Raw genomic sequence first — 15,076 nt, forward strand, 5'->3', positions numbered from 1 at the left:
GCCCGTAGCAGCATAATGAGTGGATTCAGGTACGATGATTCTAACTGAAATAAGTCACACAGAAAAAGAAACATCATAAGATATCAGTAATACACGGAATGTAAACTTGGCTACACAGGAACTGAATTCCAAAACAGAACAGGGTCTCAAATTTAGAAAACCAACTTATGCTTGCTTAAGGGGAAAGGTGAGTTGGGGTGCTGCATAAAACCAGAGATTGAAATGAGCACAGATAAAGTTCCTTAAGCCAAATATGGAATAGACAAGAGCTACTCCTTGCTCAACGAAATGGACTCAACACCCCATATTAAACGTGTAAGAATGTACCTGACTAGTAAGTATCTTAAAACCTATGGATTGCTATGTCAACAAAAGAGAATCAAGCGTGTGTACAGGGGCATAAACGCAGCAGTGATGGGATTGGAGAGGTTCGGTGAGCAAATGAAGACCCTTTGAAGTCATACTGCATGGTACCCATACCAGAGGTTTCAACTACCCAGGTTTAAGGTATTCTACCTTCAGCTAAAACATGCATGTGGAACCCAGAGTATGATCAACCGTGTGAACGGGAGACGTGTTCAAACAAGTCTCAGTTTTCCTCCCCTGGTACTCGGGTGCAACATTCCAGACGCTTTACTAAATCTCTCCCCACTTGGAGAGTCAGCGCCTTTAACCTACTCTTTGGCCCAGTTTGCAATTTCTGTGGAAGATGAACAGGAATAGCGAGAACCAATGAGAGACTAGCTGGAGGTGTCTGGACGGACAAATTTAACTCTCATTTCCCACCAGGAAGAGGAAATAACCAAAGGCTCACTGTGCCATGCCGGAACCAGATTAGGGCCTGAAGCCATCCTGCGGTGTTGCGGCCAGCTCACAAGAAAGCGAGTTGAAGAAAGGAGCTCAGGGGCACTGTAATTCACAAACCTGCAGAGTTATAAATGACAGCTATCGTCCAAAAATATACTGAAGTAAGGCTGCCAAGAGGACTTGAAAGCGGGGCAGAATTGCAGGAAACCGATTTCAGGAGGTAGACTGGAATTGCATTGAAAGCATAGGAAAAGAGGCAGAACGTCCACAATGATGCACTTGGCCAAAAAGGGCGTATGCGTTTTTTCCTGAATATATTCAGGAAAAAACGCATACGCCCTTTTTGGCCAACCAAGCAAGCTTGCAAAGGAAATCTACACTACAATGAAGTCTCACTTCCCCCCGGTCAAAAGGGCCATCTGAAAAAAGTGTAAAATCCAGAAAGGCAGGACAGGCCATGGAGAACTGGGAGCCTTGTTATGCTGATGGGCGGGATGTAAATTGCCAACAGACACTCGGGAGAAGTGTATGGTGTTTCCTGAAACATCTAAAAAACAAAGCAACAGAGCCTAGGGCACTTCCACTTATGGTCCTATAGCTTAGGGAAATTAAAATCAAAAAGACACAGCCACCCCAAAGTTTGGGACGCCTCTGTTTACAAGAACCTCGTTTACCGTACAAGTTCAGTATCACAGAAAGTGAAAAAAGGATAAAGAACTTGTGGTACTTACGTACAATGCAGTATCACTCAGCAATGAAATCTATGTCATCAGGCCCGTAGCAGCATAATGAGTGGATTCAGGTACGATGATTCTAACTGAAATAAGTCACACAGAAAAAGAAACATCATAAGATATCAGTAATACACGGAATGTAAACGTGGCTACACAGGAACTGAATTCCAAAACAGAACAGGGTCTCAAATTTAGAAAACCAACTTATGCTTGCTTAAGGGGAAAGGTGAGTTGGGGTGCTGCATAAAACCAGAGATTGAAATGAGCACAGATAAAGTTCCTTAAGCCAAATATGGAATAGACAAGAGCTACTCCTTGCTCAACGAAATGGACTCAACACCCCATATTAAACGCCTAAGAATGTACCTGACTAGTAAGTATCTTAAAACCTATGGATTGCTATGTCTCCAAAAGAGAATCAAGCGTGTGTACAGGGGCATAAACGCAGCAGTGATAGGATTGGAGAGGTTCGGTGAGCAAATGAAGAACCTTTGAAGTCATACTGCATGGTACCCATACCAGGGGTTTCAACTATCCAGGTTTAAGGTATTCTTCCTTCAGCTAAAACATGCATGTGGAACCCAGAGTATGATCAACCGTGTGAACGGGAGACGTGTTCAAATAAGTCTCAGTTTTCCTCCCCTGGTACTCGGGTGCAACATTCCAGACGCTTTACTAAAACTCTCCCCACTTGGAGAGTCAGCGCCTTTAACTTCCTGTTTGGCCCAGTTTGCAATTTCTGCGGAAGATGAACAGGAATAGCGAGAACCAATGAGAGACTAGCTGGAGGTGTCTGGACGGGCAAATTTAACTCTCATTTCCCACCAGGAAGAGGAAATAACCAAAGGCTCAGTGTGCCATGCCGGAACCAGGTAAGGGCCTGAAGCCATCCTGTGGTGTTGCGGCCAGCTCACAAGAAAGCGAGTTGAAGAAAGGAGCTCAGGGGCACTGTAATTCACAAACCTGCAGAGTTATAAATGACAGCTATCGTCCAAAAATATCCTGAAGTAAGGCTGCCAAGAGGACTTGAAAGCGGGGCAGAATTGCAGGAAACCGATTTCAGGAGGTAGACTGGAATTGCATTGAAAGCATAGCAAAAGAGGCAGAACGTCCACAATGATGCACTTGGCCAAAAAGGGCGTATGCGTTTTTTCCTGAATATATTCAGGAAAAAACGCATACGCCCTTTTTGGCCAACCAAGCAAGCTTGCAAAGGAAATCGGCACTACAATGAAGTCTCACTTCCCCCCGGTCAAAAGGGCCATCTGAAAAAAGTGTAAAATCCAGAAAGGCAGGACAGGCCATGGAGAACTGGGAGCCTTGTTATGCTGATGGGCGGGATGTAAATTGCCAACAGACACTCGGGAGAAGTGTATGGTGTTTCCTGAAACATCTAAAAAACAAAGCAACAGAGCCTAGGGCACTTCCACTTATGGTCCTATAGCTTAGGGAAATTAAAATCAAAAAGACACAGCCACCCCAAAGTTTGGGACGCCTCTGTTTACAAGAACCTCATTTACTGTACAAGTTCAGTATCACAGAAAGTGAAAAATGGATAAAGAACTTGTGGTACTTACGTACAATGCAGTATCACTCAGCAATGAAATCTATGTCATCAGGCCCGTAGCAGCATAATGAGTGGATTCAGGTACGATGATTCTAACTGAAATAAGTCACACAGAAAAAGAAACATCATAAGATATCAGTAATACACGGAATGTAAACTTGGCTACACAGGAACTGAATTCCAAAACAGAACAGGGTCTCAAATTTAGAAAACCAACTTATGCTTGCTTAAGGGGAAAGGTGAGTTGGGGTGCTGCATAAAACCAGAGATTGAAATGAGCACAGATAAAGTTCCTTAAGCCAAATATGGAATAGACAAGAGCTACTCCTTCCTCAACGAAATGGACTCAACACCCCATATTAAACGCGTAAGAATGTACCTGACTAGTAAGTATCTTAAAACCTATGGATTGCTATGTCTCCAAAAGAGAATCAAGCGTGTGTACAGGGGCATAAACGCAGCAGTGATAGGATTGGAGAGGTTCGGTGAGCAAATGAAGAACCTTTGAAGTCATACTGCATGGTACCCATACCAGGGGTTTCAACTACCCAGGTTTAAGGTATTCTTCCTTCAGCTAAAACATGCATGTGGAACCCAGAGTATGATCAACCGTGTGAACGGGAGACGTGTTCAAATAAGTCTCAGTTTTCCTCCCCTGGTACTCGGGTGCAACATTCCAGACGCTTTACTAAAACTCTCCCCACTTGGAGAGTCAGCGCCTTTAACCTCCTGTTTGGCCCAGTTTGCAATTTCTGCGGAAGATGAACAGGAATAGCGAGAACCAATGAGAGACTAGCTGGAGGTGTCTGGACGGGCAAATTTAACTCTCATTTCCCACCAGGAAGAGGAAATAACCAAAGGCTCAGTGTGCCATGCCCGAACCAGGTAAGGGCCTGAAGCCATCCTGCGGTGTTGCGGCCAGCTCACAAGAAAGCAAGTTGAAGAAAGGAGCTCAGGGGCACTGTAATTCACAAACCTGCAGAGTTATAAATGACAGCTATCGTCCAAAAATATACTGAAGTAAGGCTGCCAAGAGGACTTGAAAGCGGGGCAGAATTGCAGGAAACCGATTTCAGGAGGTAGACTGGAATTGCATTGAAAGCATAGGAAAAGAGGCAGAACGTCCACAATGATGCACTTGGCCAAAAAGGGCGTATGCGTTTTTTCCTGAATATATTCAGGAAAAAACGCATACGCCCTTTTTGGCCAACCAAGCAAGCTTGCAAAGGAAATCTACACTACAATGAAGTCTCACTTCCCCCCGGTCAAAAGGGCCATCTGAAAAAAGTGTAAAATCCAGAAAGGCAGGACAGGCCATGGAGAACTGGGAGCCTTGTTATGCTGATGGGCGGTATGTAAATTGCCAACAGACACTCGGGAGAAGTGTATGGTGTTTCCTGAAACATCTAAAAAACAAAGCAACAGAGCCTAGGGCACTTCCACTTATGGTCCTATAGCTTAGGGAAATTAAAATCAAAAAGACACAGCCACCCCAAAGTTTGGGACGCCTCTGTTTACAAGAACCTCGTTTACCGTACAAGTTCAGTATCACAGAAAGTGAAAAAAGGATAAAGAACTTGTGGTACTTACGTACAATGCAGTATCACTCAGCAATGAAATCTATGTCATCAGGCCCGTAGCAGCATAATGAGTGGATTCAGGTACGATGATTCTAACTGAAATAAGTCACACAGAAAAAGAAACATCATAAGATATCAGTAATACACGGAATGTAAACGTGGCTACACAGGAACTGAATTCCAAAACAGAACAGGGTCTCAAATTTAGAAAACCAACTTATGCTTGCTTAAGGGGAAAGGTGAGTTGGGGTGCTGCATAAAACCAGAGATTGAAATGAGCACAGATAAAGTTCCTTAAGCCAAATATGGAATAGACAAGAGCTACTCCTTGCTCAACGAAATGGACTCAACACCCCATATTAAACGCCTAAGAATGTACCTGACTAGTAAGTATCTTAAAACCTATGGATTGCTATGTCTCCAAAAGAGAATCAAGCGTGTGTACAGGGGCATAAACGCAGCAGTGATAGGATTGGAGAGGTTCGGTGAGCAAATGAAGAACCTTTGAAGTCATACTGCATGGTACCCATACCAGGGGTTTCAACTACCCAGGTTTAAGGTATTCTTCCTTCAGCTAAAACATGCATGTGGAACCCAGAGTATGATCAACCGTGTGAATGGGAGACGTGTTCAAATAAGTCCCAGTTTTCCTCCCCTGGTACTCGGGTGCAACATTCCAGACGCTTAACTAACACTCTCCCGACTTGGAGAGTCAGTCCCTTTAACCTCCTGTTTGGCTCAGTTTGCAATTTCTGCGGAAGATGAACAGGAATAGCGAGAACCAATGAGAGACTAGCTGGAGGTGTCTGGACGGGCAAATTTAACTCTCATTTCCCACCAGGAAGAGGAAATAACCAAAGGCTCAGTGTGCCATGCCGGAACCAGATTAGGGCCTGAAGCCATCCTGCGGTGTTGCGGCCAGCTCACAAGAAAGCGAGTTGAAGAAAGGAGCTCAGGGGCACTGTAATTCACAAACCTGCAGAGTTATAAATGACAGCTATCGTCCAAAAATATACTGAAGTAAGGCTGCCAAGAGGACTTGAAAGCGGGGCAGAATTGCAGGAAACCGATTTCAGGAGGTAGACTGGAATTGCATTGAAAGCATAGGAAAAGAGGCAGAACGTCCACAATGATGCACTTGGCCAAAAAGGGCGTATGCGTTTTTTCCTGAATATATTCAGGAAAAAACGCATACGCCCTTTTTGGCCAACCAAGCAAGCTTGCAAAGGAAATCTGCACTACAATGAAGTCTCACTTCCCCCCGGTCAAAAGGGCCATCTGAAAAAAGTGTAAAATCCAGAAAGGCAGGACAGGCCATGGAGAACTGGGAGCCTTGTTATGCTGCTGGGCGGGATGTAAATTGCCAACAGACACTCGGGAGAAGTGTATGGTGTTTCCTGAAACATCTAAAAAACAAAGCAACAGAGCCTAGGGCACTTCCACTTATGGTCCTATAGCTTAGGGAAATTAAAATCAAAAAGACACAGCCACCCCAAAGTTTGGGACGCCTCTGTTTACAAGAACCTCATTTACTGTACAAGTTCAGTATCACAGAAAGTGAAAAATGGATAAAGAACTTGTGGTACTTACGTACAATGCAGTATCACTCAGCAATGAAATCTATGTCATCAGGCCCGTAGCAGCATAATGAGTGGATTCAGGTACGATGATTCTAACTGAAATAAGTCACACAGAAAAAGAAACATCATAAGATATCAGTAATACACGGAATGTAAACTTGGCTACACAGGAACTGAATTCCAAAACAGAACAGGGTCTCAAATTTAGAAAACCAACTTATGCTTGCTTAAGGGGAAAGGTGAGTTGGGGTGCTGCATAAAACCAGAGATTGAAATGAGCACAGATAAAGTTCCTTAAGCCAAATATGGAATAGACAAGAGCTACTCCTTGCTCAACGAAATGGACTCAACACCCCATATTAAACGTGTAAGAATGTACCTGACTAGTAAGTATCTTAAAACCTATGGATTGCTATGTCAACAAAAGAGAATCAAGCGTGTGTACAGGGGCATAAACGCAGCAGTGATGGGATTGGAGAGGTTCGGTGAGCAAATGAAGACCCTTTGAAGTCATACTGCATGGTACCCATACCAGAGGTTTCAACTACCCAGGTTTAAGGTATTCTACCTTCAGCTAAAACATGCATGTGGAACCCAGAGTATGATCAACCATGTGAACGGGAGACGTGTTCAAACAAGTCTCAGTTTTCCTCCCCTGGTACTCGGGTGCAACATTCCAGACGCTTTACTAAAACTCTCCCAACTTGGAGAGTCAGCGCCTTTAACCTCCTCTTTGGCCCAGTTTGCAATTTCTGTGGAAGATGAACAGGAATAGCGAGAACCAATGAGAGACTAGCTGGAGGTGTCTGGACGGACAAATTTAACTCTCATTTCCCACCAGGAAGAGGAAATAACCAAAGGCTCAGTGTGCCATGCCGGAACCAGATTAGGGCCTGAAGCCATCCTGCGGTGTTGCGGCCAGCTCACAAGAAAGCGAGTTGAAGAAAGGAGCTCAGGGGCACTGTAATTCACAAACCTGCAGAGTTATAAATGACAGCTATCGTCCAAAAATATACTGAAGTAAGGCTGCCAAGAGGACTTGAAAGCGGGGCAGAATTGCAGGAAACCGATTTCAGGAGGTAGACTGGAATTGCATTGAAAGCATAGGAAAAGAGGCAGAACGTCCACAATGATGCACTTGGCCAAAAAGGGCGTATGCGTTTTTTCCTGAATATATTCAGGAAAAAACGCATACGCCCTTTTTGGCCAACCAAGCAAGCTTGCAAAGGAAATCTACACTACAATGAAGTCTCACTTCCCCCCGGTCAAAAGGGCCATCTGAAAAAAGTGTAAAATCCAGAAAGGCAGGACAGGCCATGGAGAACTGGGAGCCTTGTTATGCTGATGGGCGGTATGTAAATTGCCAACAGACACTCGGGAGAAGTGTATGGTGTTTCCTGAAACATCTAAAAAACAAAGCAACAGAGCCTAGGGCACTTCCACTTATGGTCCTATAGCTTAGGGAAATTAAAATCAAAAAGACACAGCCACCCCAAAGTTTGGGACGCCTCTGTTTACAAGAACCTCGTTTACCGTACAAGTTCAGTATCACAGAAAGTGAAAAAAGGATAAAGAACTTGTGGTACTTACGTACAATGCAGTATCACTCAGCAATGAAATCTATGTCATCAGGCCCGTAGCAGCATAATGAGTGGATTCAGGTACGATGATTCTAACTGAAATAAGTCACACAGAAAAAGAAACATCATAAGATATCAGTAATACACGGAATGTAAACGTGGCTACACAGGAACTGAATTCCAAAACAGAACAGGGTCTCAAATTTAGAAAACCAACTTATGCTTGCTTAAGGGGAAAGGTGAGTTGGGGTGCTGCATAAAACCAGAGATTGAAATGAGCACAGATAAAGTTCCTTAAGCCAAATATGGAATAGACAAGAGCTACTCTTTGCTCAACGAAATGGACTCAACACCCCATATTAAACGCCTAAGAATGTACCTGACTAGTAAGTATCTTAAAACCTATGGATTGCTATGTCTCCAAAAGAGAATCAAGCGTGTGTACAGGGGCATAAACGCAGCAGTGATAGGATTGGAGAGGTTCGGTGAGCAAATGAAGAACCTTTGAAGTCATACTGCATGGTACCCATACCAGGGGTTTCAACTACCCAGGTTTAAGGTATTCTTCCTTCAGCTAAAACATGCATGTGGAACCCAGAGTATGATCAACCGTGTGAACGGGAGACGTGTTCAAATAAGTCCCAGTTTTCCTCCCCTGGTACTCGGGTGCAACATTCCAGACGCTTAACTAACACTCTCCCGACTTGGAGAGTCAGTCCCTTTAACCTCCTGTTTGGCTCAGTTTGCAATTTCTGCGGAAGATGAACAGGAATAGCGAGAACCAATGAGAGACTAGCTGGAGGTGTCTGGACGGGCAAATTTAACTCTCATTTCCCACCAGGAAGAGGAAATAACCAAAGGCTCAGTGTGCCATGCCGGAACCAGATTAGGGCCTGAAGCCATCCTGCGGTGTTGCGGCCAGCTCACAAGAAAGCGAGTTGAAGAAAGGAGCTCAGGGGCACTGTAATTCACAAACCTGCAGAGTTATAAATGACAGCTATCGTCCAAAAATATACTGAAGTAAGGCTGCCAAGAGGACTTGAAAGCGGGGCAGAATTGCAGGAAACCGATTTCAGGAGGTAGACTGGAATTGCATTGAAAGCATAGGAAAAGAGGCAGAACGTCCACAATGATGCACTTGGCCAAAAAGGGCGTATGCGTTTTTTCCTGAATATATTCAGGAAAAAACGCATACGCCCTTTTTGGCCAACCAAGCAAGCTTGCAAAGGAAATCTGCACTACAATGAAGTCTCACTTCCCCCCGGTCAAAAGGGCCATCTGAAAAAAGTGTAAAATCCAGAAAGGCAGGACAGGCCATGGAGAACTGGGAGCCTTGTTATGCTGATGGGCGGGATGTAAATTGCCAACAGACACTCGGGAGAAGTGTATGGTGTTTCCTGAAACATCTAAAAAACAAAGCAACAGAGCCTAGGGCACTTCCACTTATGGTCCTATAGCTTAGGGAAATTAAAATCAAAAAGACACAGCCACCCCAAAGTTTGGGACGCCTCTGTTTACAAGAACCTCATTTACTGTACAAGTTCAGTATCACAGAAAGTGAAAAATGGATAAAGAACTTGTGGTACTTACGTACAATGCAGTATCACTCAGCAATGAAATCTATGTCATCAGGCCCGTAGCAGCATAATGAGTGGATTCAGGTACGATGATTCTAACTGAAATAAGTCACACAGAAAAAGAAACATCATAAGATATCAGTAATACACGGAATGTAAACTTGGCTACACAGGAACTGAATTCCAAAACAGAACAGGGTCTCAAATTTAGAAAACCAACTTATGCTTGCTTAAGGGGAAAGGTGAGTTGGGGTGCTGCATAAAACCAGAGATTGAAATGAGCACAGATAAAGTTCCTTAAGCCAAATATGGAATAGACAAGAGCTACTCCTTCCTCAACGAAATGGACTCAACACCCCATATTAAACGCGTAAGAATGTACCTGACTAGTAAGTATCTTAAAACCTATGGATTGCTATGTCTCCAAAAGAGAATCAAGCGTGTGTACAGGGGCATAAACGCAGCAGTGATAGGATTGGAGAGGTTCGGTGAGCAAATGAAGAACCTTTGAAGTCATACTGCATGGTACCCATACCAGGGGTTTCAACTACCCAGGTTTAAGGTATTCTTCCTTCAGCTAAAACATGCATGTGGAACCCAGAGTATGATCAACTGTGTGAACGGGAGACGTGTTCAAATAAGTCTCAGTTTTCCTCCCCTGGTACTCGGGTGCAACATTCCAGACGCTTTACTAAAACTCTCCCCACTTGGAGAGTCAGCGCCTTTAACCTCCTGTTTGGCCCAGTTTGCAATTTCTGTGGAAGATGAACAGGAATAGCGAGAACCAATGAGAGACTAGCTGGAGGTGTCTGGACGGACAAATTTAACTCTCACTTCCCAACAGGAAGAGGAAATAACCAAAGGCTCAGTGTGCCATGCTGGAACCAGATTAGGGCCTGAAGCCATCCTGCGGTGTTGCGGCCAGCTCACAAGAAAGCGAGTTGAAGAAAGGAGCTCAGGGGCACTGTAATTCACAAACCTGCAGAGTTATAAATGACAGCTATCGTCCAAAAATATACTGAAGTAAGGCTGCCAAGAGGACTTGAAAGCGGGGCAGAATTGCAGGAAACCGATTTCAGGAGGTAGACTGGAATTGCATTGAAAGCATAGCAAAAGAGGCAGAACGTCCACAATGATGCACTTGGCCAAAAAGGGCGTATGCGTTTTTTCCTGAATATATTCAGGAAAAAACGCATACGCCCTTTTTGGCCAACCAAGCAAGCTTGCAAAGGAAATCTGCACTACAATGAAGTCTCACTTCCCCCCGGTCAAAAGGGCCATCTGAAAAAAGTGTAAAATCCAGAAAGGCAGGACAGGCCATGGAGAACTGGGAGCCTTGTTATGCTGATGGGCGGGATGTAAATTGCCAACAGACACTCGGGAGAAGTGTATGGTGTTTCCTGAAACATCTAAAAAACAAAGCAACAGAGCCTAGGGCACTTCCACTTATGGTCCTATAGCTTAGGGAAATTAAAATCAAAAAGACACAGCCACCCCAAAGTTTGGGATGCCTCTGTTTACAAGAACCTCATTTACCGTACAAGTTCAGTATCACAGAAAGTGAAAAATGGATAAAGAACTTGTGGTACTTACGTACAATGCAGTATCACTCAGCAATGAAATCTATGTCATCAGGCCCGTAGCAGCATAATGAGTGGATTCAGGTACGATGATTCTAACTGAAATAAGTCACACAGAAAAAGAAACATCATAAGATATCAGTAATACACGGAATGTAAACTTGGCTACACAGGAACTGAATTCCAAAACAGAACAGGGTCTCAAATTTAGAAAACCAACTTATGCTTGCTTAAGGGGAAAGGTGAGTTGGGGTGCTGCATAAAACCAGAGATTGAAATGAGCACAGATAAAGTTCCTTAAGCCAAATATGGAATAGACAAGAGCTACTCCTTGCTCAATGAAATGGACTCAACACCCTGTATTAAACGCCTAAGAATGTACCTGACTAGTAAGTATCTTAAAACCTATGGATTGCTATGTCTCCGAAAGAGAATCAAGCATGTGTACAGGGGCATAAACGCAGCAGTGATAGGATTGGAGAGGTTCGGTGAGCAAATGAAGACCCTTTGAAGTCATATTCCATGGTACCCATTCCACGGGTTTCAACTACCCAGGTTTAAGGTATTCTTCCTTCAGCTAAAACATGCATGTGGAACCCAGAGTATGATCAACCGTGTGAACGGGAGACATGTTCAAATATGTCTCAGTTTTCCTCCCCTGGTACTCGGGTGCAACATTCCAGACGCTTTACTAACACTCTCCCCACTTGGACAGTCAGCGCCTTTAACCTCCTTTTTGGCCCAGTTTGCAATTTCTGCGGAAGATGAACAGGAATAGGGAGAACCAATGAGAGACTAGCTGGAGGTGTCTGGACGGGCAAATTTAACTCTCATATAACACCAGGAAGAGGAAATAACCAAAGGCTCAGCGTGCCGTGCCGGAGCCAGATTACGGCCTGAAGCGATCCTGCGGTGTTGCGGCCAGCTCAAAAGAAAGCGAGTTGAAGAAAGGAGCTCAGGGGCACTGTAATTCACAAACCTGCAGAGTTATAAATGACAGCTATCGTCCAAAAATATACTGAAGTAAGGCTGCCAAGAGGACTTGAAAGCAGGGCAGAATTGCAGGAAACCGATTTCAGGAGGTAGACTGGAATTGCATTGAAAGCCTAGGAAAAGAGGCAGAACGTCCACAATGATGCACTTGGCCAAAAAGGGCGTATGCGTTTTTTCCTGAATATATTCAGGAAAAAACGCATACGCCCTTTTTGGCCAACCAAGCAAGCTTGCAAAGGAAATCTGCACTACATGAAGTCTCACTTCCCCCCGGTCAAAAGGGCCGTCTGAAAAAAGTGTAAAATCCAGAAAGGCAGGACAGGCCATGGAGAACTGGGAGCCTTGTTATGCTGATGGGCGGGATGTAAATTGCCAACAGACACTTGGGAGAAGTGTATGCTGTTTCCTGAAACATCTAAAAAACACAGCAACAGAGCCTAGGGCACTTCCACTTATGGTCCTATAGCTTAGGGAAATTAAAATCAAAAAGACACAGCCACCCCAAAGTTTGGGACGCCTCTGTTTACAAGAACCTCGTTTACAGTACAAGTTCAACATCGCAGAAAGTGAAAAATGGATAAAGAAGTTGTGGTATTTACTTACAAAGCAATATCACTCAGCAATGAAATCTATGTCATCAGGCCCTTAGCAGCACAATGAGTGGATTCAGGTATGATGATTCAAACTGAAATAAGTCACACAGAAAAAGAAACATCATAAGATATCAGTAATACACGGAATGTAAACTTGGCTACACAGGAACTGAATTACAGAACAGAACAGGGTCTCAAATTTAGAAAACCAACTTATGCTTGCTTAAGGGGAAAGGTGAGTTGGGGTGCTGCATAAAACCAGAGATTGAAATGAGCACAGATAAAGTTCCTTAAGCCAAATATGGAATAGACAAGAGCTACTCCTTGCTCAACGAAATGGACTCAACACAGCATATTAAACGCCAAAGAATATACCTGACTAGTAAGTATCTTAAAACCTATGGATTGCGATGTCTCCGAAAGAGAATCAAGCATGTGTACAGGGGCATAAACGCAGCAGTGATAGGATTGGAGAGGTTCGGTGAGCAAATGAAGACCCTTTGAAGTCATATTGCATGGTACCCATTCCACGGGTTTCAACTACCCAGGTTTAAGGTATTCTTCCTTCAGCTAAAACATGCATGTGGAACCTAGAGTATGATCAACCATGTGATCGGGAGACGTGTTCAAATATGTCTTAGTTTTCGTACCCTGGTACTCGGGTGCAACATTCCAGACGCTTTACTAACACTCTCCTGACTTGGAGAGTCAGTCCCTTTAACCTCCTGTTTGGCCCAGTTTGCAATTTCTGCGGAAGATGAACAGGAATAGCGAGAACCAATGAGAGACTAGCTGGAGGTGTCTGGACGGGCAAATTTAACTCTCATTTCCCACCAGGAAGAGGCATTAACCAAAGGCTCAGCGTGCCGTGCCGGAACCAGATTAGGGCCTGAAGCCATCCTGCGGTGTTGCGGCCAGCTCACAAGAAAGCGAGTTGAAGAAAGGAGCTCAGGGGCACTGTAATTCACAAACCTGCAGAGTTATAAATGACAGCTATCGTCCAAAAATATACTGAAGTAAGGCTGCCAAGAGGACTTGAAAGTGGGGCAGAATTGCAGGAAACCGATTTCAGGAGGTAGACTGGAATTGCATTGAAAGCATAGGAAAAGAGGCAGAACGTCCACAATGATGCACTTGGCCAAAAAGGGCGTATGCGTTTTTTCCTGAATATATTCAGGAAAAAACCATACGCCCTTTTTGGCCAAGCAAGCAAACTTACAAAGGAAATCTGCACTACAATGAAGTCTCACTTCCCCCCGGTCAAAAGGGTCATCTGAAAAAAGTGTAAAATCCAGAAAGGCAGGACAGGCCATGGAGAACTGGGAGCCTTGTTATGCTGATGGGCGGGATGTAAATTGCCAACAGACACTCCGGAGAAGTGTATGGTGTTTCCTGAAACATCTAAAAAACAAAGCAACAGAGCCTAGGGCACTTCCACTTATGGTCCTATAGCTTAGGGAAGTTAAAATCAAAAAGACACAGCCACCCCAAAGTTTGGGACGCCTCTGTTTACAAGAACCTCGTTTACCGTACAAGTTCAATATCACAGAAAGTGAAAAATGGATAAAGAACTTGTGGTACTTACGTACAATGCAGTATCACTCAGCAATGAAATCTATGTCATCAGGCCCGTAGCAGCATAATGAGTGGATTCAGGTACGATGAATCTAACTGAAATAAGTCACACAGAAAAAGAAACATCATAAGATATCAGTAATACACAGAATGTAAACTTGGCTACACAGGAACTGAATTCCAAAACAGAACAGGGTCTCAAATTTAGAAAACCAACTTATGCTTGCTTAAGGGGAAAGGTGAGTTGGGGTGCTGCATAAAACCATAGATCGAAATGAGCACAGATAAATTTCCTTAAGCCAAATATGGAATAGACAAGAGCTACTGCTTGCTCAACGAAATGGACTCAACACCCCATATTAAACGCCTAAGAATGTACCTGACTAGTAAGTATCTTAAAACCTATGGATTGCTATGTGTCCGAAAGAGAATCAAGCGTGTGTACAGGGGCATAAACGCAGCAGTGATAGGATTGGAGAGGTTCGGTGAGCAAATGAAGACCCTTTGAAGTCATATTGCATGATACCCATTACACGGGTCTCAACTCTCCAGGTTTAAGGTATTCTTCCTTCAGCTAAAACATGCATGTGGAACCCAGAGTATGATCAACCGTGTGAACGGGAGACATGTTCAAATATGTCTCAGTTTTCCTCCCCTGGTACTCGGGTGCAACATTCCAGACGCTTTACTAACACTCTCCCCACTTGGACAGTCAGCGCCTTTAACCTCCTTTTTGGCCCAGTTTGCAATTTCTGTGGAAGATGAACAGGAATAGGGAGAACCAATGAGAGACTAGCTGGAGGTGTCTGGACGGGCAAATTTAACTCTCATTTAACACCAGGAAGAGGAAATAACCAAAGGCTCAGCGTGCCGTGCCGGAGCCAGATTACGGCCTGAAGCCATCCTGCGG

Source organism: Stenella coeruleoalba (assembly GCF_951394435.1).
Source record: "Stenella coeruleoalba genome assembly, chromosome: 2".
NCBI classification, from domain to species: domain Eukaryota; kingdom Metazoa; phylum Chordata; class Mammalia; order Artiodactyla; family Delphinidae; genus Stenella; species Stenella coeruleoalba.